At 36.5% G+C, this 27,877-nt stretch overlaps 1 long non-coding RNA gene across 1 annotated transcript; it reads right to left on the reverse strand.

Moving 5' to 3' along the window:
• Window positions 1-2,865: 2,865 nt before the first annotated feature.
• On the reverse strand, window positions 2,866-6,512 carry LOC147832115 (uncharacterized). Its single transcript, XR_015519239.2, has 2 exons — window positions 3,677-6,512; window positions 2,866-3,577 (listed from the first exon to the last, which is right to left on the reverse strand). It is a non-coding gene; the product is annotated as an uncharacterized LOC147832115 (long non-coding RNA).
• Window positions 6,513-27,877: the final 21,365 nt, after the last annotated feature.

Here is a 27,877-nt window from a genome sequence, read left to right on the forward strand (position 1 = left end):
ATAGTATTATTATTAATAATTGTTATCACTACAAATAATCAAAACTAATAAACAAATTTAAATAAACAATACTTCAAATTATAATTACTATTACTGCTACTACTACTACTACTACTACTGACAATAACAACACAATTTATTTATTATCATTATTCAATAATATTCATTTTAAAAAAATCAGGAATCAGAAATTAAATCAGAAATTAAGTTACTGGCTAAAAGTGACAGACAGATTATGTTGATTCAGCAAATATAGAACGTCAAAAACTTGACTGCTTTGTTGAGATTTTAACTATAACTTTGACGTTTTATTCAGTTTGTGAACTCTTTTTTTTTTTGTAACACTGTAAGCTATGACAATGTTTTGCTTTTTACTACAGAGTTGCCATCATCGCACACAAGTAAGATAGTAAACAATGTAAGCAGTAGGTCTTCGCAAGAAACAGTGACATAAGCAATTGAATAACCTTCCATAATTCAACACTTTTGTCGTTGGACTGAATGTGCATTTAACCCTTTGCATTTAATTTAATCCTGGCTAATTTAGGGCTCTATTTTGACGGTCCATGCGCAAAACAGAAAGCGCAGGGCGCAAACGCTTTCAGGGCGTGTCAGAATCCATATTTGCTACTTTAAGGACAGGAAAATCCGATTTGCGCCGTGGCGCATGGTCTAAAAGGGTTGAGTTTATTTTCTTAATGAGGTATAGGTGTGTTTTGAGAATAAACCGATCAGAGTCTCATCTCCCATTCCCTTTAAGAGCCAGCTGTGTCGTGCCATAAGCGCATTTGCTATTTACATGACGTAAAGTAAGTGAAAGTGGAAAAACTGAATATATATATATATATATATTCTTATTATATCCTATATATATAGACATATCATTAATATTTAAATTTTTTCATATGTAAAGATTTTTGCATATTGCTCTACATCTCGTGTGTAGGCTATTAAGCAGTGTGTAAGCCAGGCGCAACTCTGCGCTGGAGTTTAGACCGGGTTTGTTTTGGTCTAATGAAAAATCTATTATAGTTTCTCAAACTAGCAACGCGCCAGCAGTGCGCCTCAGAACGCCTTCCTTTTTAGACCAGAAAGCTTATGGGTGCACATATGAGCGCAAATGCATTTGCTATTTAAAGAGCGTGGCGCAACACCTCAAAACGACTCTTGCACCAAGCTGAAACTAGCAAACAAGTATTTTGCGCGCCTTGCGCCACATTGCGCCAGGTGTATGATAGGGCCCTTAGAGTCAATCATCACAATAAACAATATACAAACCACACTCTGACATGTAGAAAAAAAAAAAATACCTAAAGGCCTAGTTTCCAGAAACACATACCTTCTCTTAGTGAAGTTCATAGTGTCTGAAAATGAGTTCATCTTTGCTTTACTGTATGCAGCGACTGTTCACTATTACAGAATCACAGTTAAATTCTCACCGTCTTCCTCTGTGTGCCTAACACTTGTCTGCAAAAGTTCATCGCTGCTGAACTCAGGTTGAATTTTAGTAACTCATCTCTTTGGCTCAGGATGACATGTTTCTAATATTTATCCAGCGCTAAGCTCGATATGCGGAGATGAGGTTTGGAGTGGTGCTTCTGGAAAGTGAGATGGCGTTATAATGAAGAGCGGCTCTGGGGAAGGTTTAGGCAAAGTGTTTCACTTACATTGGCGATGCTTTATTAAAGTATAAAGTACTCATGGCAATGTCGCTTATGTCTCTCTTATTCCTCGGCCATCACATATTTTTATTGCTTGAAAAAATTACCACCAAGACTGAAGGATTCAATCAACCAATCAATCAATCAATCAATCAATCAATCAATCAATCAATCAATCAATCAATCAATCAATCAATCAATCAATCAATCAATCAATCAATCAATCAATCAATCAATCAATCAATCAATCAATCAATTAATTTTGACCTTGAAAATCTTGAATTAAGCAATTTTAAAATAATCAAACAAATAATGTATAACTAAATAAATAAAACATACTTAGTAAATAAATAAATAAATAAATAAAACACACTTAATAAAATTATTAATAAATAAATAAATAAATAAATAAATAAAAAACACTTAATAAAATAGAAAATAAATAAATACATAAAACTCTTAATAAAAACAATAAATAAATAAATGAATAAATAAATAAACACATAAATAAAACACACTTAATAAAATAAATAAATAAATAAATAAATAAATAAATAAATAAATAAATAAATAAATACACACACACACACACACACACACACACACTCACACGAACACACACACACACACATACACACACACACACACACACACACACACACACACACACACACACACACACACACACCCACAAAAAGGCTTCCAGATGAATTCAAAGTCTCCAGAACTCCAGAGCGTTATCATTAGATTCTAGTTGCTCCACACAGCTCTCCCTGCCCCAAGTGAGACCATTAGTGAAAAGATGATGGAGAGGTGTGAAAGAGAGAAAAAAGTGAAGATGAACAAACGGGTCCCATGATTTGCACCTCAGCAGCTGGGGATAAACCACAACAACTTTAAGTAATGATGTTCACACCACATCACGGAGAGCAAAACAAACACCTTGACAAAAGAGATTCACTATTGATCGATAAAATCCAACAAATGAGCCTGAGCACACAAGACACTGCCACAAATACGCAGCTTACTATAATATTAGCACATGCTGTTTTGTTGTTGTTGTTGTTATTAGCACAGACTGCAGCAGAAAAAAAAATACTCCAAGTGTGTTATCAATCATAATATCATTAGCTGCTCTTTCTCGCCTTCTGTTCTACTAAAAATGGCATATTTAAATCACAGTCATAAAAAGACTATAAAAGTCTGTGTTTTTTTTTTTTTTTTTTTTTTTTCAGTTTGACACATTTAAACAAGGCTGTGGGCGTCAGTTCTTTTCAATATGCCTAACTGTCTCAGTCAATGTTTACATTTTTGTAAAATGGAAATTTTGCAAAAAAGTGCACTTTCTGTGTTACGTCAGATAATCAATGAAACCAAAGTAAAGAGCAAAAGCCCAACCTAGTGAATGCACTGTCAAAAACATCAACCACTTACACATTTCTGTCAGTGGAAATGCAATTTTTGAAGGTTTGTAAGAGTTAGAGTTAAAACCAGAACCCCCAAGTACTGGATTCAACCCAAAACATGAGTCATAAGTTCCAAATCCAAACTAGACTCTTGAAGACCCAAATTTACACCAAATATCAGATGCCTCAGATGTGAAACTACACTAAAACTAAAGCTCTAAAGACCTAGATCCAATTAAATATCATCAAGACCCAAATGTACAGCAAATGTCAGATAGTGAACTACAATTAACTAAATCTATAGCCTATAAGACCTAGGTCCTATCTAGACTCATCATATTGCAAATTTACACCAAATGTCAGATGCATCAGATGCAGGACTAGACTAAAACTAGAGCTCATAATACCCAGATCCAAACTACACTCATCAAAATTGTAATTTACACCAACACCAGATGCCCCAGATGCAGAACTGGATTACAATTAGATCCCATAAGACCCAAATCCAAACTAGACTCATCAAACTCCAAACTTGCACCAAATGTCAGATGCATCAGATGCAGAACTAGATTACAATTAGATTCCATAAGACCCAAATCCAAACTAGACTTAAAAAATTCCAAATGTACACCAAATGTCAGATGCATCAGATGCAGGTTTAGACTAAAATTAGAGCCATAAGACCCAGTTTCAAACTACTCTCAAAAAATAAATAAATAAATAAAAAATAAAAAATACACAAAATACTAGATGCCCTAGATGCAGGACTAGTTTACAATCAGACCCCTTAAGACCCAGATTTAAACTAGACTCATCAAATTCCAAATTTACACCAAATAATAGAGAGGACTAGACTAAAACTAGAGCCCATATGACCCAGATACAAACTAGACTCACAAAAATCCAAATTTACACCAGATACTAGATGCCCTAGATGCAAAACTAGATTACAATTATACATCCTATAAGATGCAGGTCCAAACTAGACTCATCAAATTCCAAATTTACACCAAATGTCAGATGCAGGACTAGACTAAAACTAGTGCCCATAAGACCCAGATCCAAACTAAACTCATCAAAATTGTAACTGAGACCAATACCAGATGCCCCAGATGCAGAACTAGATTGCAATCAGATCTCATAAGAACCAGATTCAAACTAGACTCATCAAATTCCAAATTTACACCAAATAATAGATGCAGGACTAGACTAAAACTAGAGCCAATAAGACCCAGATACAAACTAGACTCACAAAGATCCAAATTTACAACAAATACTAGATGCCCTAGATGCAGAACTCGATTACAATTATGCATCTCAATCCCATAAGATCCAGATCCAAACAAGACTCATCAAATTCCAAATTTACACCAAATGTCAGATGCATCAGATGCAGGACTAGATTAAAACTACAGCAATAAGATCCAAATCCAAACTAAACTCATCAAAATTCAAATGTACACTAAATGTCAGATGCAAGACTAGATTTAAACTAGAGCATATATGAACCAGATCCAAACTAGACTCCTTAAATTCCAAATTTAAACCAAATGTCAGATGCATTAGATGCAGGACTAGAATAAAACTATAGCCCATAAGACCTAGATACAAAACTAATCTCATCCAAATTCTAATTTATATCAAACCAGATCCCTCAAATGCGAATCTATACTAAAAACTCATCACAAAAAAATTATAAATAAATAAATAAATAAATAAATAAATAAATAAATCATCACAAGCTGAACATTCTTGTGGGGGGGGGGGGGGGGATATCCCATGAGTAACCTTGAGCAAGAAACACATTTTTTGCATGTTCTCTTCATATGTAGTTTGAAAGCTGAAAAAGATCAAAATCTAGGCTTTCTAAAACTCATACTACTACTTGGACTCAAAACATTGAAACCAAGACCTTGATCTCAACACCCAGACATAAGCTTCAAACAAAACTATAACTGAATAACTATGTGGCATCACTGGGTCCAATGTGTATATTGGGTAAAATGCAGCATCTGAAAGTATGTTTGAATCACAATATTCCTAAAACAGTAGACAGCATGTCCAAGGATGGCCTACTTCTGCCAAGGTTTCGAAGTGCACATCTGTTGGACACATGAGTGGTGAAATCAAGAGAGATGATTTGAGAAAGACAGTGAAACAGCACAGCTAAGGCTTTAGGTTAGTTGTTGGCAACATTGGACCTGGAGAGCTGAACATTTTTAAGAGTTTTGATCTGGCCTTGATTAAAACTCACTCGCATGAGTCTTTATAGTAACATTAAGACTTTTATAGGCTTGTCAAGGCATGTTTGATGAGGGTTTGTAGCTCTCTGGTACTGACCTTGCCTTCAGGTCAAAGTACTCCCAAAGATCCCATTAAAACCCCAAGCCTAACCATAACATCCAGACATTAATCAAGACTAGTGTTCCAAAAATTCCGACCAGTAATAACCATGTAAAAACTGCTGTCATCAAAACTATGACAGAAATTACAAAGCCCTATATCAAGGCAATATATGAAGGTTTGTATCTGAACAATCTTAAAACAGTCAGCAAAACATATGTTGATATAGTTGTTGACCAACTACTTCTGTAATGATTCTGAACTCTTAATTTTATATATATTTTATTGTCTCATGAGGCCTTAAGAGAGAATATGTGACCTTTGTATACGCCCCTTTTAACAGATGAAGATTAAGGTCATGTGGTAAAAATCTCAAAAGAACGAACATTATACTGAAGTGCCAATTTGAGTATCCAATTTACTATGCAACCCAGGAAACCAAAAATAAATGATTCAAGAAAGGTGATGATGCCACACAAAACAATGTCTAGACAATCATATGTTAATCTTTAGACCTTCAGCTGAGACCACAATCTTTTCACAGAATTCACATTCACAGAATTTTATTTTTAAATATTCTAATGACACAGCCATACTATGTTTCCTTAATGAGAATGATGATATTGGTGTTATCTATCAGTCAGAAATTAGTCGGTTCATTGAGTGTTGTGATTGAAATGAGCTAAAAATAAATTCTAAGAAAACAGAAGAGATGGTATTTGACCCAAAGTGTATTGGTGACCATCATCAAGTGGTTGTACATGACCATCCTATTACTCAGTCAGAAACCTATAAGTACTTGGGCATTTACATTGTCAATTCTTTCACATCGAAAACTCACATTGAATGGGTTTGTTCTCGTTTACACCAGAGATTGTATTTTTTTTGGAGGTTGCGTCTTTTTGGAGTTATCAAGAAGCTCATGATGTTGTTTTATAAAGCAGTTCTTGAAAGTATTGCCAGGTATGGTATCACAGTGTGGTTTGGCAACCTATCTGTTCAATGTAAATCTAAACTGATGCATCTCCTAAAGACAGCATGGAAAATTGTAGGGCACGATGAATATGAATTTGATGAATATTTTAATCCTGAAGTTTTATATAAGAACTGTGTCCTCAATCAGGTGGAAAGGATTATAAACGATCCAACTCAATTTTTGTTTCCACAATACGAACTGCTTCCCTCTGGTAGAAGATATAGAGTACCCAAGTGTAGGTTGAACCGCTATAAGAAATCCTTTGTACCTGTTTCAGTGGGTTTACTTAATAAGAGTCTTTTTTAATTAGCATTATACATTTTGTAATTGCTGTATTTTGTATTTATTATTATTATTATTATTATTATTGTTATTATTATTATTATTATTGCTTGTTTTAGTGAATGTCTGAAGCAATATGGCTATGCCCATAACAAATTTCCTGTCAAGGACAATAAAGTTTTACATCAACTACTACACTACTACTTTTGAGTCAGACATCTACTGTAGACTAAGGCCAAGCTTGTATGGTAATTCTTGGTCTAAGGGGATCTAGACTAAACCCACATTTACGTGGCATTTAGGAGTCTCAAGGACCAAAACTGCAAGGTTATCTCTTCATAATTCAAAGTTTTTATATGACCACACATTCACAAACAAATTCAATGCTTAGTTCAGGGTAAGATTTAATCCCGCTTTGCTCAGGAAGCATAAACATTGACCTTTGCAGAATGATTGCTCTAATTTATTTGGGCTTGTCAACTGTTTTCAACACACACCAGTATAACTCTTCTTGTGCTGAGTTTTGACTCATTTGTTTCAGACGTTTCTCTGTTGTGCACGTCTTTCTGTCCCTGTCATTGTCTTTGCCCTATAGTGAATGCAGAACAGTAGCTATTAGTAAGCACTTCACTCAAGCATAAAATTATACCCGTGGGCCCTATGAAAAAAACTGTGAGCTTGTGGAAGATTACATCTATTGATGAGTGTGTGTTTCTATGTGTGTTTGTTTGGGTGGCAGAGGTCCCAGTACACTTCAGCCCACCCGCTGTCACGCTCTCTTCCTCCATATTTTACTCTTCTTATCACCTTGGTGAGGAAGCATTCCAAACAGTTTTTAAAAGGATCTTGATGCCAGATCAGAGAAATGATACGGATCACTGAGGATTTGCCTTTGACTCCTTAATCACTTTAAGACATGAAATCACAAATGAAGCCAGAAAGAGAAGCTTTATGCTTGTGATTCAATTATTTAAAGGCACAGCTGACCCAAAAATGACAAAACTATCATTGTTTACTCACAATCCTGCTGTTCAGAGCTTCTGTGACTTTGTTTCTCACTGTGCAACATAATATAAGATATTCTTGAGTAAATTTATAATAAACAGCTGAAAATTTTACTTTGTTAAACATTACACAGACAAAACATAAATAAAAATCATGGAGGAACAGAATGACAAGAGTAAATAATTTAAGGGGATACAATTTTGGATAGACTATCCTTTTTAACAGAGGACATTAGCCTTTAGATATGTAACAGAGGCCAGCCAGTAGGTGCTGTGCAGGTAAACCTCACTCCTTTGACCTCAAAAGGTGCTCTCCTTGGTAGAGCAACTGACTCCCATGCGGAAAGTCGCTGGTTTGATTCCAGCTCGGAGCGGGTTGAGGGTTACAGATACTTAGCGAATCAGTCCATTGTCACGTCATACTTTTTCAGTTTGATTCAGAAACAAAAGCCAGTTACAACTTTGCAGATACAACTCACTCCCGTAGTCTCAAAAGTTTCACTCATCACAGATGCTAGAAGCTGTGATCTTTAGAGTGTATGTCCCATGCTGGAATCACATGTTAAGTGAAGTTTATTCATAAACTAATTTCGAGAGGATCACGTGCTTGTGATTGACACGGCTGGCCCCTAGTCAAGCTAATGTACGAACCACCAATCAGACTACTCCTAACCAAGTATAAATAACCTAACACCTTACCTTTAGTCATCTTCATCTTGAAGAATCCCCCCTTCCACCCCTTCGCCTCCTCCTTTGTCTACAGGGCAGCACGGCGGCCCAGTGGCTAGCACTGCAGCCTCACAGCAAAATGCCTCCGCTTCGGGCATCTACCCAAACGGTCAGCATTTTCGTGTGGAGTTCATGTTCTCCCCGTGCTTGCGTAGGTTTTCCCCGGGTCCTCCGGTTTCCTCCCGCACTCCCAAAAACATGACACTTAAGTAAATTGACTAATCCAAATTAGCACCAAATTTGATTCAATTCTGTCAGCAACGCATCACCTTAGCAACCCTCACACAGCAGGAGGGAGGGGGGTTCTCGAGATCTACCCGAGCTCAAACTCCCCTCTCGCCCTGCAACGGGAGGGGCTCTCTCCCGGGACAGCATGACAAACTAGCTTATTACCAATCATCAGCTAAGTGTGAACTCTTGAAAATCCTGCTAAAAGAGAGTCATGCAGATCTGGATGATCACATTAGCCGCATTTCCACTATCGGGCCAGTGCGAGCCAGGGCTTATATCTGGCCAGGCCGGGCCAATCGCCCGGGAGGTTGAGCAGTGAGGCGGAAATCATGTCGCGTTTCCACTGTGGGGCTTGTAGCTCGCAGCGCGTCAGCAAACCCCGCCCCCAGAACATCCCCCGAATCGAACGTCACTCAAACCGCCCACTTCAGCGAGAATCATGCAGATAAAGCACACCATCACATCATCACGAAACTATTAAAATTAGGACAACCAAAACAAACAAATGACATGTTACTGTACAGCAGTACAACGCATGTCTATAAGCACATGCCAGTGTGTTTTCATTCATCATATTCATTTACTCCCCGACCGACTATTGGCATCGAAATCCAGTGGTCTTGCCACCAACGGAGGGACCCAGCGCAGGGAGCGCACACATCCATAATATAACACCATATATATAAAATTCTCCGTTAATAACTCGATATAAAATGTATTTTATAACATCCTCTAGACAGAATCTGTCAAACATTCATCCCAAATGCTCGGAGAGAACTGAAACATGATTTTTTTCCCTATAGGCTTTATGACACTTAATATATGATTCCCTTTATTTAAAGACGTTGCTTATTATATCTTAAGTAAAGGAAAGTGTTCAGTGTTTCAGCACATAAGAGCAGCACGTAATAAAATATTGCCTATATTTCGATGCGCACAGCAGCAATGCACTAATAAAGCTCGTATTTAAAATTTGCTTTTTTAATTTAACCACGTTATATAAAAACATACACACTTGTTTGAGGACACAGAACACATTTTGAATTTGCAGTTTTCCCCATCTAAAAAGTGCTGCACGGCTGCAGACAGAAAAAAGGTTGCCTATTTCTGCGTTCACTCACCCCGAAAATGCTCTGTTTGCATGATTTGATTAATTTCATCGCATCAAAATACTTTATAAATAATATTTAAAAAATTCTCCGGTGTTTATTTATTTATTTATTTAGAAAATATCTAAAATCTTTTTTCAAAGAGGCTTTTGAAAAATGAAAGTTTAATATAAATTTGAAACAGTTTGATATAGTACCTACTTGTTATAGCTATAGCTTTTGTTAGTTTTATATTGGTTTATTTATTTAATGTGATTTTGTTATATCTGATATTTGTAATTCTTTAAATTATTTCAAAGTAGGGCTATTTTATCTAGATATGAAAATATTGTTTTGAGCCTACAAAAGTGGACATGAAAGTTGTAAAGCTTAATGTCTTTCTGTTGTATTCATATAGTGTATTATCTCCGAAATAAATTAAAACAATAAAAATAAAAGAAAAAAGCTGCACAGCATCAACAGAGCTATGAATGGAGAGCTCTTTTCCTCTGTCTCACACATATACACAGGCATCTAAACGCGCAAAAACACACTTATTAAACTTGACAAAACCTCTTGAAAACCTTTACTGTCTGCTGTGTCTTTAATATGGTGTAAAGATTATTATGCGTTATTGAAACATCAAGGAGATGCAGCAAAGAAAAAGTCACTTATTAAAACTATCATTTTATGCAACAGCCTTACATTTAAAAGAGAAACATAAGGGCGATCATATGCAAAAAAGACCCCAGCCTATAATTTGTTCCAAATGTTTTCTTTCCCTTATTTATTTATTTATTTATTTATTTATTTGTTTATGTGTTTGGCGCATGTACTGGTGTGCGATCGGAAAACTGTGCCCGCCTCTCCTTTCACTCCGCCCCGAAGCCCCGGCTGGCCCTCTTTGGCCCAAGGTATTCGGCGGGCCGAAAAAGGCCGGCTGCTGGCCCCAAGAAAGCCCCGCTTTGGCTCGATTAGGCCCCGGAAGTGACAGTGGAAACACCACTGGCCTTGGCTTGCCCTGGCTCGCTCGCTTTAGGCGCGATAGTGGAAACGCGGCTATTGGTTGCCTGACATGAGTGAGTGGTTAGGCAGGGAGAAGGAGGGGAGTGTTGGAGGGAATGGATTGTAAGTAACAGAGGTGATCTAGTGAGAGCTTTGTGAACTACACCTCACTCCCCTGATTTCAAGAAGCACACTACCTGCTTTTTAAAATCCTGTTAGGAGAGAGTCGAGTAGATCCGGAGAGTTGCACTGGTGCCGTAACCCGGATGGGAGTGAGGTTTGGGTGGGGTATGGGGTGAGAATAACTGAGGTGATCTAGTGAGAGCTGTTTGAGTAGGGGTGGGAGGGGTGGGTGGTGAGTAACTGAGGGGATCTAATGAGAACTTGGTGAACTAAACCTTATTGTTTGGAGGGTTATAGGGGGTAAGAATAACTGAGGTGATCTAGTAAGAGCTGTTTGAGTATGGGGTGAGAGGGGCTGGATGGTGAGTAACTAAGGTAATCTAGTGAGAGCTTTGCAAGCTAAACCTCACTCCCCTGATCTCAAGGAGCACACTAGCTGCCTTTTCAAATCCTGTTAGGACAGAGTCGAGTAGATATGGATAGGAGTGAGGTTTGGGTGGGGATGGGGCTTGAGAATAACTGAGGTGATCTAGTGAGACCTGTTTGAGTAGCGGGTGGGTTGTGAATAACTGAGGCTATCTAGGGGTAATTTCGTGAACTTAAACTCACTCACATGATCTCAAGAAGCACACTGCCTGCTTTTTCAAGTCCTGTTATAGGAGAGAGTCAAGTACATCTGGAGGCTTGCATTTGGTGCCAAAACCTAAAAATGAGGAATGGATAGGGGGTGAGAATATCTGAGGTGATTTAGTGTGAGCTGTTTAAGTAAGGGGAGGGATGGGGTGGGTTGTGAGTAACTAGGGTGATGTAGTCAGAGCTTTGCAAACTAAACATCACTCCTCTGATCCCAAGAAGCACACTAGCTGAGAGAGAGTCGAATATCTGAAGGGTTGCATTAGTGCCGTGACCCGGATAGAAGTGAGGTTTGGATGAGGATAAGGGAGGAGAATAACTGAAGTGATCTAGTGAGAGCTGTTTAAATAAACCTCACTCCCCTGATCTCAGGAGGAACACCAGTATGTGGTCTACAGTTTTTACTGTCCTTATTAGTGCACCTGGCTCGACAAAAAAAGGAGTGAGGTGTAACAGAATTGCTTCCAATGTTGGAATTGTGGTTTGAATCCTCCTTGGAGCTGTAGAACTGGATATGCTACAAGGTGCATTTGGACGGAAGAGATGGATAAGTGAACCAGATGCGTCCCATATGTAACTAACTTATTGTTTTCTTTATTTAAAATATACAACATTAATTTACAGCAATTTACTTTTTTTTTTTGTACATTTTAACATCTTTAATTCATTGTTCTACCCACAACAAATGATTCACTGTTTAAAAACCCAAATAACTGAATCGTGACACTACTTTTATTTCATAGTTTATAGAACAGAAACTTACTAGAACAGAAAAAGGCCTTTAAATCAAAGGATAAAAGAGCAAGACGGACAGAGGAAGAGATAAACATGGAGTGGCGTGAGAGAAACACCTTGTCCTGGCAGACGCTCCAAGAGCACTGAGAGTGGAGTGCGAGAGGAGATTTGAGTGAGGGTCTCTCGGGAGTGAGAGTTACTCTGAAGGTTGACATTTACAAGTGTTACACTCCATCCTCTCTCATCAGATCCAACCTGCCATTTTTCCCACCTCGCTGCACTGTAAATGGAGCCCGATAATGCAGCGGCCAAGCAAACCTCTGTGTCGCAAAGCTGACCCTCCCCCCATGGGACTCTCGGAGATGGTAATGTGCAGGTTTAAAACCCTGCACAAGTCTACATAACAACAAATGTAAATGCTCAGTGCTTCTCGAACACAAAGGAAATGTCAATCTGCTGCACACTTGGCAGTGGCTGCGTGCTTTCTCAATTTAAATGCTGCCTGGTGCTCATATAAACGAATACCCATTCAACCTTGAGTGGCTAGTCTATGGATGGGCCGGAAATTCGAAGCGACAGGCTGGGATTCATAGGAGATAGTTTTTTATCCCTGCGTCTGGCAGTTTATGCACTAGTGTTTGCTCTAGTGGAAGTGCGTGTGAATGCTCTGCTATAGTGTAGGAGGGTAAATGGTGCAGGATGTCTCGAGAAACAATTAGACGCGCATTTACAGAGTGCCATCTTCATCTTCATTCGACAGAGATGTAACACCTTTTGCTCTCTCTTTCACTTACGCAGGAACAGAGGAATCCTACATTACAATTACTGCTAAAACACTTGCTCTTTTTGCCAAAGCAAACGACTCGCCGCCCACGAGAAGCTCAGGAGATCTCGCCACTGATGGTTTTATTAAGATGAAAGAGAATTTACTGTGTTAAATGGTAGGCTTTTCAAAATGATGTGAAAACACAAAATACTTTAATAGCGCAATCACTTTAAAGGGAGAAGTGTTTTCTATATTTTTAAGAAATTCATGCACATAATGTTTAAACTTTTGGGCACAAAATCTGCAATGTGAAAAAAATCAAATCTGCAATCTGAAAAAAACATATATAAATAAGCTGATTAAATTGATAAAAACATTCAATCCAAAAACTTTTACAATTTCAAATGATTCTTTGATTATTTTCAAATTGCTGTATCAATAGTTTTTGAATCATGTGGCAAGGATAACTTGAGTAGAAAATAATAATTTACATAGTATTATAAATATATATATATATATATATATATATATATATATATATATATATATATATATATATATATATATATATATAAGCAACATCACATGAGCACCAGTGCTGCTGGATATAGCTTGAGTGCTTTAGTGTACCACCAGTGATGATATACAGCAATATCACACTGCTACGAGTGTGATATAGGGCTCTATTTTGACTGTCCATGTGCAGAGCGCAAAACGCAGGGCGCAAACGCTTTCAGGGCGTGTCAGGATGCGGTTTTGCTAATTTAAGGACAGGAAATCTGCCTTGCGCTACGGCGCATGGTCTAAAAGGGTTGAGTTTATTTTCTTAAAGAGTTATAGGTGTGTTTTGAGAATAAACCAATTTGAGTCTCATCTCCCATTCCCTTTAAGAGTCAGCTGCGTTGCGCCATAAGCGCATTTGCTATTTACAGGGCGCAAAGTAAGTCTAAGTGGAAAAAATGAGAATTTCAAAAGCAAACAGTAAACAGTTTTTTTAACAGAAAACTGTTAAACAGAGCAACTACTGCGTGAAAATGAGAGATAATGGATCACTTTCACATTTGCTCTTGGATAGGGAAACCTTTACGCACAGACATCAATTAGTCTATAAATAAATACTTTTGTTTGTTAAGCGCAAATATTCATTTCAAAACTATTTCTAAATTCAGTTCTAATTTCCAGCAAACGAATAAATGAATAATAATAACAAAATGTCTTCAAAAACCTGAGTTATATCCTAAAACACATGATGTGCCTCTTATGGTCTAACAGGTGGGCAAATCTAAGCTTGTTTTTAATAAAACAAATATATATATGGATATTATAAATAATACTGCTAATAATAATAACATTATACAAAAGCAAATTGTTATGAATGAACTGAAAAAGCCTCCCGAGATGAAGAAGACATGAAAGCAGTGTTTTTTCATATTTATGTAGGCTAGAAAATAATATGTTTTGTAATATTTTAATCCTTTATATTTATGTCCTATATCTATTGTTATTATATCCTATATATATCCTTAATATTTACATTTTTCATATGTAAAGATATTTGCCTATTGCTGTCTTATGCGTATTAAGTAGTGTGTAAGCGAGGCGCAACTCTGCGCTGGAGTTTAGACCGGGTTAGTTTTGGTCTAATGAAAAATCTATTATAGTTTCTCAAAATAGCAACGCGCCAGTGGTCCGCCTCAGAACACCTTCCTTTTTAGACCAGAACGCCTATGGGCGCACAAATGAGCGCTAATGCATTTGCTATTTAAACAGCGTAGCGCAACGCCTCAAAATGACTCTTGCGCCCAGCTGAAACTACCAAAAGACTATTGCGCCACTTCTTGCGCCACTTCTTGCGCCGGGTGTATGATAGGGCCCATAGTGTTTACACAACAGTTTGGTGGCATAATTGTGTGCATAAAAAAATCAATTAAATACAGAAAAGCCTTTTTATAAAAGGACCTACTTTTTTTTTGCTATTCACAGCTGACCATTATAACAGCAGAAGTTGCTACTTCATGTCACTTTAGAGCTAGTATTTGAATGATTCTCTAGGGTAATGTCTAAAACAATGACAGAACACAAGATTTTGCTCATATTTTAAGATTTTAAGGCTGAACTGCATGATATGCCATCAATCTACAGAGGTTTCTCAGTATTTCTCTGTTGCAATTGGGAGCACAATAATTAAACCTGAAAAAAGTCAAAGCAAACACTAGCAGATTACTATGTTATAAATAAAACACTACAAAATACAAAAGAGATATCAATTTAGAATGTCATTAACCTTTTCTATACTGATTTCATCAGCAATAGACTGAAATTTATGCAGTTTTTCTCCCTAAGAACTTGTCACCATCTTGTGGTGTAACATCAACCGTCAATCTCTTTGCTCTGCAGATGGTCACTACCATGCTGAATCTCTGAAATTATAAATATATATTTTTAAAAGTCTATCCTTATAAATAAACTGCATATTTGCAATCTAAACATCTACATCCTCACCTAACAAAACCTGAAAAGTACATTATGTTGTCTAACAGCTGCAATATTTGTCAAACTATAGTGAGCTTATTCCTCTGCTTGTCAAGTGGGTGGATTAATAAACAAGGGTAAAGAGGCTGTACAAGTGCTGATTTTGCAGATTATCACATGGCTATCAGCCAATCAGACTCGAGAAGCAGACATAACTTGTATGTTTTATTAAGGATGTTGAGGCAAGTTAAAATACATTTGCAATGTTTAATGGAGGGTTTGCACAGAGACAACACAGGGTAAATACAACATATTTGAGAAAAAAAGGCAGGCAATGGGTAAAGGCAACAGAGAAAAAGGAAACAAGCATATGTGATATAAACAGGCCAGGTCATAAACAGGAATGCAGTCAAGAAAGTCACTTGGAGCAACAATCGGTAAGGCAAGTAAACTGGCAATACTTCACAACGTAACATTGTCTGAGTCCTTGTTGATGTGCTCACTAAACAGGAAGTGTGTATACAGAGGAAGCAATGCAGAGTCAGTACTCAGTACTATATATATATATATATATATATATATATATATATATATATATATATATATATATATATATATATATATGTATGCACACATTACTTTTTACATTATTTTATTATATCAATCGCCATACGCTTAAAATAATTGTTTTAAAAAACATAAAAAATATCTGTTGACCCTAGACTTTTCAACAATTGTGTTGTTATAGGAAATATGAAACAAACAATAATAATAAAATAAATACATTGAAGTATAGACTAAGCTGTAAGCATCCATTTTATTGATAGTAATGTCCAATTTTTACATAAAATAAATGTCATATAAGGTGTTTGGTGAATACTAGGCCTCCTGGGGTTAACATGTTATTGGCGGGTAGTGTGACGCTTTGTGCCGGATAGCCAGAGGGGAAAAGAGCATCAAGACAAAAATATAATTTCAGACTCAAACATTTATAGTCAGCCTTCTTCAGCATAACAAGAATTGCAGTTTAAAAACACAAAATAAAAGTAAACAATATTTAAAAGTAGAGCATTTTGAGGGGATGAGCAGCGCACACACTCCTTTCTCCCACTCCTCACACACGCAGACTGACTCGGTGGATGGATGGATGGATGGATGGATGGATGGATGGATGGATGGATGGATGGATGGATGGATGGATGGATAGCTAGATAGATAGATAGATAGATAGATAGATAGATAGATAGATAGATAGATAGATAGATAGATAGATAGATAGATAGATACATAGATAGATAGATAGATAGATAGATAGATAGATAGATAGATAGATAGATAGATAGATAGATAGATAGATAGATAGATAGATAGATAGATAGATAGATAGAAAGATAGCATGCAGACATGCTACCGCAACTGTGTTAAAATGAGAAAATGCAGTACCACTCAAATCAGAAAAGAAGCAAAAATAGCCTTATATAATTGTCTGTATGACACAATATAACAGTTGTGTGTAATTCTGATCTCCGATTATTATGGTCTATTAGAGCTCAAAAGCTCTAAGTCCATTTAAAGGAAATTAACTGGTTATTATGGTCACAGATTTGCAGCACTGATTTTTATTCTTTCATGTTTTTTTTCTTTTCTCTTCCTCCAGACCTTTAGTAAAAGCCATTATTTTCTTCCATTTCCTTCTAAAACCCCCCTTTTCTGTTGATCCCTCTCTCCTTTTTTTAGCTGATCTGCATGTACACTTTTTTCATGTTATAATATGTTCATGTTCCCTCCCCCTTTTCATTTTGCCAATAGGCATCACTGAATAATTGATAGCTGAAACCGAATGGTGGGTTCATAGCTTGCATGCACCCTCTTTTATTTCCATCCTGATGCCAGCATATTTATCTGCGTTTCCTTCCAAAACAACACAGATGTCTGAGAGACCGCAGCCAACCAGTAACATTCCCTCCAGCCAGTGGATGAAGGCTACACACTTCAAACCTCTGAATGTGAATCATTTCCTTTTCCCTGTATTTAAAGTCAGATTGGCCGGTTATATTCTGTCACACATGCTCAAACTGAAACCTTCAAGACACACAAATACAGAGAGCTGGAATAAAAGACTAAAAGAAAGAGCCAGCATAAAAAAAAAAACCTTCCTATTTCGCATTACATGAGATCTGACCTTTTGGAAATGGCTTTGCCTCAAACTTGCCCTAACTCTCTCTGACTCTCCCTCTCTCTGCTTGTTTGTTTGACATAACACACAGGCATGTGTATGAACACAGTCACTGTTAAACACACATGAAACCTATCAGTCAGTCTGTCTGTTGATCTGTCGGTCGGTCTGTGTTATGATTTTAAAGGTGGTAAGTCAAGGGGAAGGAGAGTAACATTAATTTTGAGAGAAACACATAAGCAAACACACAATATCAACAAGTGAGGGACAAAATACCAAGACTAACTAAATGCGATAAAGAGAGTTTATTTACAAAGATAGTGATAATAATAAATGCAAAAATATGTATATAGGAAAAACATTAAATATTTACAAGGATATTTTGAATTTTATAGACAACATATGGGACACAAGATGTTTGAATAGATAGATAGATGGGAGAGTTGGAGAGATGAGACGCGGGCGGCGTCCAAACAATAGAAATAAATAAAACAAAACAATCTACTGGCCCAACCTCTACCCTGACTATCCAAAAGCAAATACAGCAGTTATTGAAAAGAAATCTTTGTGTCTATTACCCACTACCTAACCTACTCTAAAACAAACGATGAGAAAACAAAGGTGCAATGGGTGGAGCACGCCCCTTACCCTGTCTAACAACAGTGATATTCAAAACTACGTGTGCACAATGTATGACGCGCGACATTCTTACCTGTCCCATTCTCCAACCTCAGATGTGCATAACACTGACGGTAGACAAATGGAGAACAGACAAAAAACAACGGACATATAACAAGTTGTAACACACTGAAAAAGGAATATCAATTTCACTGAAACACAACACAACTCAGAAATTCAGGGTCTCTCGCAGAGCGTCCTGTCACCACTTTTATGCTAGAGTGTCAGCGGCTGGACTGGAGACCTTGGTTGACGTCAGGGGGGGCACAGCAAACAGCTGGGCAACGGTAGCCAATTGGAGCCACTGTATAGGTGGAAGCAGGAAAGAGGGAGAGAGAGAGCAAGCTAATGGACAGAGGGAGAGAGAGAGAAAGAGAGAGACTAGCGAAGAAACAAATAATAATAATCACGCAGCACAGGAATGTAACATCTAGTGATGTGTGATACCACTGGTTTTCTGTCCGATCCAATACGAAGTAAACTAAAGGCAAGTATTAGCGATACCGATTCGATACCGATACTTGCCCAGTGCCCCAAAAATTTCTGCTTGGGAAATTAAAGTAACAAGTAGTGTACTTAAAAGTGTCACTTTATACTGAATACAATTTCACGAGTTATTCTTGTCTATTGTTGGTTGATGAAGACTTATCATACAAAAAAAGAGCAAACTAACATATTTACTTACAGCATCTGAGCATGTATATCTTAAAACGCCTGCCTGAACATCTTAACATAAAACAATAAACATTCAAACCTTTCAGTTTAGTGACATGTTAATCCGGTCAGCCTTGAATATTTTTAACCTTTTTCTTTTGTTTTATCATTGCCACAAAAACCCAAGCCCCCAAAATACAGCCAAATCGCCACATTTTCTCCCTCTGTACCTGGATAGTGGCTGCCTGCTGCACCTAAGGACTCTGCAAGCGATGTCTGTCTCGCCCTAGCAGCACCTGTGCCTCTCCTTTTCTCCTCTTCTGACCGCCTAGTCATGACGTAGTCACATTCTGTCTTGTGATTTATATGTAGGTTTTTGATTAGGTTTGTGGTTTTACCACAGTATCTCACTGTTTTTTACAAGTGACACAAACAGCCTAAAGTTAATAAAGGGGTATTTATAATTGCACTACACTTTATATAAGCATGTTTATTTAACTAAATTTATTGCTGTTTGAATACAGTATGTCATTACAGATGTATAGTGAATGTGCAGTAATCTCTCATATGTAATAAACTCAGACAAGTTCAGAAACTGTCACTAAAATATCTGTAATTGTGAACAAGAAAAGAATAAACGGTCCAATTAAATTGTTAAAATAAAGGAGAAGCACATCGGTTTGACTGTACAAGGGAAATACCTTCACACTGCCTGTGCTAAATCATTTGTCGTCGGTACGCAGAGGGGTGATCTGCTCTCGGGCTGCAGGTGGGAGAGGCTGCTGTAGAGGACTGACTGGGCCGCCTGTCAGTGCTGTGAGGCGGGAAAGGGGCCAGCGGCATCACACGCAGCTCGTTGAGAAGAGTAGGGACGGTACAATATGGACAAATGACCAATCCCCAATAACACACAAAAAAGTCGCTAGATTTGTCGCTGGGGGGGTCTGAAAAGTCACTAAATCTAGTGACAAAGTCGCTAAGTTGGCAACATTGGCGGCCAGCAATCAGAATGAAGTAGTCCACTGCTTGAGAGGTGTTCAGAGAACACAGACCTGTGAACTTTGGTTCCGACCACAGTTGTTCCCAAGAGTTTGATTATTGCGGTTGCCGGATTTTCAATTATTGAAAATCGCGACGACACGGGGCCCCCTAATCACACGGGGCCCCCCGCGGTGCGTGCCCTGCGGGCCCGTCAGCTACGCCACTGATGACGACAACAATATGTGCCAGCAGACTGACTGAGTGACGAGCTAGTGTACTTTGCAGTTATACAATGCCATTTTACGCACATGACTCGGCAGGCGGAAGAACAAGTATTTCTGCCTGTATTCTGATAAACTATTGTAATTGTGGGGACCTTCCGCTGTATTTTTATTTCCAATAAACTACATATTTGCTTTAAATTACTGAAATATCAATATTTTGATAGGATAATCGATTCTAGAACACACAAAGCTGGTATCGGAGATATCGATATTTTAATATCAATCCGCACATCACTAGTAACATCCTTACCCTAAAGAACAAACATTTTATAATTGTTACTAGTGACAAAAAAAAAAAAAAAAAAAAAAAAATAAGCACAGGCATTTAAAAGGAAATGCAAACAACTTAATCTCAAGAAAGAGCATCTGCCACCATGTTTTCTGCTCCCTTCTCAGAAAGGACAGACAGCAACCGTCTGTCTGTCTATCTAGCCTGATCTCACAAGGAAATGTAACTATTTTACATTTTGTCAGTTTAGTGGCTAATTTATGAATTCATACTCAACTCATAAGTCCTCAAATTTATGATTTTCGAAAGGAGGCATGGCACCAAACAACACCCCTAAACCCAACCATCATTGGGGCATGAGCAAATCATACTAAATTGCATGAATGAGATACAAATTCGAATCAGCCTTTATAAATCTATTTACCCTGGTCTTTATTATTAAAGGGATAGTGCACCTAAAAATTTCAATTATGTGATCATCTACTCACTCTTGACTTGTTGACTTGATTCAAACCATTTTTTGGTTCTGTTGAACACAACAAAAAATGAAATCTGAATAAAAAAAAGCCCCAGGATAGACTTTGCTCACGGAGCCGTGTGGCATAAATACCTTTTAATCATTCATACTGATATTAGCAAGTTGTATAGAAATGACAAAAACTACTCTTTTAGAGTGAGTGAGCAGGTGGCAACCAGACTATGTGAGTATAATGCCGAGTTCAGACTGCATGATTTTCAAATTAGTCATGTGTAACATGAAATTAGCTCATTTTATATATTTATATATATATATATATATATATATATATATATATATATATATATATATATATATATATATATATATATATATATTTTATATATATATATATATATATATATATATATATATATATATATTTATATATTAATAATCAACAATAATGGTTTATTCTTAATTATTAATATTCCGGCTTAAGCTTCAGTCAGTTTGGTCAAACAAACATATGATTGTAAATGATCATGCTCGCGCGACCGAGCGGATTCCCAGGTTATGAATATTAATTATCAACAATAACGAATTATTATTAATCATTAATATTCCGGATCAATTTATTGTTAATTTGACCAAACAAGCACAAGCAGAGCCGCCGCTCTTCCGAGCGGACACGGTAGTCTATTCATTTAGAAATAGGGAATTTAATTGCTACTTCTTGTGAAGTAGATTAATCATTCAAAAGTTTTAAACAACTTATAATAGCAAGGCAGGGGAATCTGTATTTCAGTGACATTTTCTCGTGAGGCAAACAATACAATTCATTTGATTATAATGGAATTTATTGACTAGTCAGACGTAACGAACAAACAAACGCACAAACATACATTTAACACAAAACAAAGGTAAACCACGTGGAGATATCGGGTCTATAGAACGTGTAACAGCAAAGAGACATAGTAAAGCTAGAAAATATAGATTTCAGATTAAAGAGTGACAAAACTTTCAGTTCCACACGCACCATTACGGACCACCAAAGTTATAAAAAACACCTTTTTGATAAAAGGGGCACAGCTTAATCGCATAACTAAAATCACCTGGTCTTTCATGTCTGGCGGTCTCTCTTATGCGTCTCTCTTCCGTCGTGATGAAACTACTCTTGATGTCCTTTGATGCGTGGAGTTTGTAATGCAGTTCGGACGAACATGATCGCAAACTTTAAACTGAATTTACTTTGCCGGAAAATAAAGAAAGCGTGGCGGGAAAAAGTCCATGCGGCTTAGAAAGCCACGTGTGGCCCGAGGGCCACCGTCAATGATGTTCCTTTTTGGGACGTTCTCTTTCTGCCCAGATGTTTGGGGGGAAGTGTGCTTATACCTGCGGGTCACGTGACAACCCGTACAGCATTCTGACCAATGATTTCAGGGGAAAGTTTGCGCGCGAACCTTCCTTTGTCTCTGGGCTGCTCGTATGCAAATTTGAGCGTCCGCCTAAAGCATGCGGACAGGCATTTAATACAGGGCTTTAAAGAATAAAGCAATGCGAGTTATGGTCTCGATCTATGCATCAGGTTTTGTAAAATGTCAGCAGAAACCCATCGGTACCAAACATGGGGGGGGGGGGGGTTGAAAGTACATCAACATAATTTTTCATATCCTTACAATATTTATGCTTTACAAAGGCCTAAATGGAACATGCATCCAGGTTATAAGAGAGGTTACACAGGTAAGAAAAGTCAGAAATGAGATACAAAGTTTACAAAACATAACACATTGGTTTTGTGCTGGTTCTGGATTTGATGAGTTCATTTTCTTTCTGTCGGAACAGCCTCGTGGGGGTGTATGTGTGTGTGTGAGTGTATTTGGGCAGGAATGTCTTTGAAGTTTTCCTGCTTATCTATCCAGGCCCCCTGAACAACTTAAGCTGTCACGAAAATCCAGACTTCTTGGAGCCAGGAGTCGTAAAACCGTTCTGTCGGACCGTGATAAAATCAATAAGAAATTTTATCTGTGGACTGTACGCTACACATGTCACAGATGTTTTCACACTGTATGACTATCTGGGCTAGCATTTTGTTGCTGCTTTGTTTACACTGTAAGATGGATTGGCGACAGGGGCTTTTACATTGCATGACTTTACAATAGGAAGAATCGCAGACAACTTCATCCAAACTACGTCTCACAACCAAAAACTTTCGAAAGGGCTACTTTTTAACTCATATTTTGAGTAATACTTACTACAGATACTTTTACTCTACTCGCACAACATTTTTAGGCCAGTAATGGTACTTTTACTTGAGTATGATTTCTTCAGTACTCTTTCCACCACTGAATATCTGTTAGATTTTCACTGACAGCCCAAGTTTAGCCTTGTTTTAAACAAGCTGATGTTTAGATGTCTATTAGACGTACATTAAACACAAAACTGCTTGTTGGGGAGTGTCAAGAATATCCGTGAGAAGAAACGCAATTTTGCTGTATGAAACTCTAAGTGGCATTTGGTCCCTAATGAATGTCCAATTAAGAATATTGGATGCAAGAAAATATTAAGATCTAAATTATATCACAACTAATAATGTGATCAGCTGAAAACATTACATTGGAATGATCAAAATGGGACAGACTAAACTCTGAGCTAAAAACAAATATAAATAAATTGGATAGCACTTTATAATAACTACACACTATAAATCTTTTATTAAGCATTAGCATCTAGTGAATTCATTATCCATTAAGCATTAACTCTACATTAATAAACGTTAGTAAGAAGTTTATAACTGCAGCTACAAATAATCTATTCTTGACTTATAACCACATTTAAAATGTGCTTAATAATTGTATTTTCATACTTAGTAAATGATAATTTTTTCATTACCAAATTAAGTATCGCATTATTTACAAACCAGTTGTATTTAAGAGTAGTTGAGGGTTTTTAGGATCATTCAGAATGAGTTAGTAAATGATCAATAAACTATTGAAATCAACGTTTATATGTCTTATTATTTAGGCATATACTAATAGTTAACTAATATGTTAATGAATGCTTTATTAACTCAACTTCATGCAGTTTTGTGACCTGATCTAAAGTGAGGACTATTTATGCTTTATAAATCCCTTATAAATGACAAATAAAGGCTCAGAATCAAATGAACTATACTCTTTGCAATATTTTCTAAAATGTAAAATTACTGTAAAGTTTAAACATTGCTGAATAACAGGAGTGTCAAAATACAACAAAACTGGATAAAACAACAATATAATAATTAAACAATGTAATAAAATGTAATGTTTAAACTCTAAAGTGATTTTATTTTAGATCAGGTTGCAAAGATTTATTTTTTATTTGAAGTTCAGTTTCATTTGTGTATCTTTAATTAAATAAGAATGAATAATGTCATTTTCCTGTTTAGAATTTAGCTGAGCTTTTATTTGCCATTTATACAGGATTTATAAAGCATGAGTAGTCCTCACTTTAGATTAGGTCACAAAACTAGGTGAAGTTGAGTTAATAAAGCATTTATTAACATAGATAGTACCCATTAACATATGCCTGAATAATAAGACATATAAATGTTGATTTCAATAGTTTATTAATCATTTACTAACTCATTCTGAATGATCCTAAAAACCCTCAAATACTCTTAAATACAACTGGTTTGTAAATAATGCGATACTTAATTTAGTAATGAAAAATAAATAATTTACTAAGTATGAAAATACAATTATTAAGCACATTTTAAATGTGGTTATAAGTCAAGAATAGAGCATTTGTAGCTGCAGTTATAAACTGCTTACTAACATTTATTAATGTAGAGTTAATGCTTAACGGGTAATGAATTCACTATTTGCTAATGCTTAATAAATGATTTATAGTCTGTAGTTATTATAAAGTGTTACCATAAATTCTAAGAAATAACCAAATTCTTTTCAGAAGCTCTAGAAGAGGATTACACACATTTAACCTTTTACCATTCATCATATTCTGTCATTGGGCTGATAGAATGCAATCTTAAAAATGTCGGAAACATCTAACCATTGGCATCCACAGTTGGAAAAACAAATACTATGGAAGTTTGTGGTTGCTGGATTCTACAATTTTTTTTCAAAATATCTTATTTTGTGTCAAAGTTCTTCATGGTTAATGACAAGGTTTAAGTCAAAGGTGAGTAAATGATCTATTTTTATTTTGGGGTGAAGTATCACTTTTCAACATTAAAAATGTGTTTTTTTATTATTATTATTTTTATCATGGCATACTACATTACATAGATGTTCACAATCAGAAGAGTAATCACACCAAAATGATTGAAATTGCATGCAATTAAATAGGAAATGTCAGCAAGGCAGCATGAAGTAGCATCACAGGCATTCGAGCAAATTCAAATGAAATTTCAAACCATTATGTCAGAAACTGTGTGCGTGTTAGGAAAGAAGACTTTGATGAACAATATATTGCTTCAATATATTCGAGAGATCCTTATCCAAGCCTCCAGCCTGCTCTACTCAAAAAAACAATCAGCTAATTCAAAGTGTATCCCACCAGCTGTCACCAGCAGACTACTTCAGGAAGAAAAAACTCCCACGAAAATATGTTTGTTTGTTTTGGCGGGGAAAAAAAAAAAAAAAAACTATATTCATTACAAATCAATGCAACACGTCAATGTGAATCTGTACCCGCCAGGCAAAGCAGACAACTGCAAAATCATCAAATCAAATCACCCCGTTATTGCTGCTGGCATGTAGAGAAGTCTTAAAAGTAGTGTTTGAATGTGTAGATAACTGTATGTGTTTGTGTTTGTAGTGTCGATCTGAATTTGGGCCCCTCAGCTGAGTTACAACACTTCTGTGAACATGTGTACTTGTTTTTATATCCCAGTGGGGAATTCATGCACACTCATGGGGACTTGTGTCACAGTGGGGACCAAAATTGAGACCCCATGGGCAAACATGCTTATAAATCACACAGAATAATGTATTGTGTGTGTGTGTGTCTTAAAACTAAAGCCGAAACACCACAGGCCTCCTCAGAAGGAACACCAGTTTCATTATGGCAAAGAGGGTTTCATGACAGCTATTATGTAAAGAGGAAATAGACAGAGGTTTGACAGCTGTAAAGGGCTGATGGGGTGGGTGGTTAGCGCACTCAAACTGAGGCTGATTGGGGTCCAGTCTGGAAACGGATTCAATCGTTGTCAAAAATCTACACTTGGCACAGTAGATGAATCAGATGGTTTCATACCGCATACTGTAAGTGCATTTGAACAGATTGCTAATAAATTAAGGTGGCATAAATGCATTTAAGCAACAATCAGTGGTCGACCGATTTGGGATGTTTAGAAGATGCACCTATTGGGAGTTCAGTCTAGGGTGTGTTTCTGAAAACCATCGTTAGCCAAGGCTGCAAGTTACGTTGTTACATACATAGTTTGTTGGTTTGGTGTTTCCCAAACCCATCGTTTCAATAAACATTCGCAAGCTGCGTCACAAATTTGTACATTTGCAACTACACCTCTAGAGCTGTAGGTAGAAGCATAGTTCCTGGCTGTGTTCTGATCCCAGTTATACCTCCTTAGCTCCATTCATTTAGAATGTTCCAACATTTGAACTCGGAATGATTCAGAAAAACAAATAACAAGCAAACATTAAAGTCTCTCTCTAACGTGTGATTTGCTTTCAAAATGTTCTTACAGTTCAGTTTGAGCGATCTTCATATTGACAATAGTGCCCTCTTTGTGGTGCATTTTGAAATCCTTTATGCCATTATGAACGCAGCCGTGGCTCATGAGGGAAGCTAGAGGTGACCTATGGTAAGCGGAATCTACTTTACATCTCCAAAGCTTGAGAAAACAAAAATACTGGAATAATGGAAAATAAGTGTATGTTTTTACTAAAACTAATACCGGATTTTATTTATTTATTTTTTATTTTTTTGTTAATATGTGCATGTAAAACAATTTGCATATTTATTTATTTATTTATTATTATATTTTCTAAGCGGATTTTCTCTAAAGAAGTTGTTACTCTACCCTGTTTAGAGTGTCATTATGGACATTTTACGTTATAATTAACGTGGTTCAGATGATGGATCTGCAACAATGCAACTACAGTTTTGGGAAACACTTATCTCTACATTAATCTTTGGTCAAAGGATGCATAGTACTATGATAATTCAGCCACGAGTTATGTCGTTGCTTGGGAAATGCACCCCTGGCTGTTTGACCAGTATGAGGTTGATACAGTACATGTGCAGGGAATTATACATGAATGTATAATACATACAAAAAAAGTATAAATTAAATGCATTTTAGTAAAAAAAATATTATGATTAATTTGATATTTAACTTACTGCTGCTTAATTTAAGATTAAAGATTCATTTAAAATGAACAAACAGATATACATGAATTAGTTTAATTAAAACAAGTACATGAACTAAAACCATTTAAAGAAACTACAAAAACTTAAAAAAGAAACGTTTTTTTTTCTTTTTTTTATACAAACCAAAACAAAGATTCTACACAAGCAAAACCAAAATATCTCTGCACAAAGCAAACTACACAAACAAAACCAAGACAAAACAACTGCACATACAAAGTACAAAAGCAACTAAGCCAATCCAAAACCATCAACACAAAAAAATCCACACAAACTAAACTAAAAATGTTTCTAAACTAAAATGTACACAAAAGCAAAACAAATCATCCACAAAAACAAAACAAACAAGACATTTAAACCAAGCATAAACGCATCTATGCAAACAAAAAGTTATTTACATAAATAAAACCAAGCTACTCCAAAACATCTACACACAACTATCAACACAAACGAAGCTGATCAAAATTATTAAATAAAAAAATGTATATACACAACTATAGCAAGATTTTTTTTAATATATTTACTTTAACAACTTTAACATATTAATTTGTTTTAGGTTTAATATCTGTAATTT

The sequence above is a fragment of the Danio rerio genome, chromosome 20 (assembly GCF_052040795.2).
Source record: "Danio rerio strain M-AB ecotype USA chromosome 20, GRCz13ab, whole genome shotgun sequence".
NCBI lineage: Eukaryota > Metazoa > Chordata > Actinopteri > Cypriniformes > Danionidae > Danio > Danio rerio.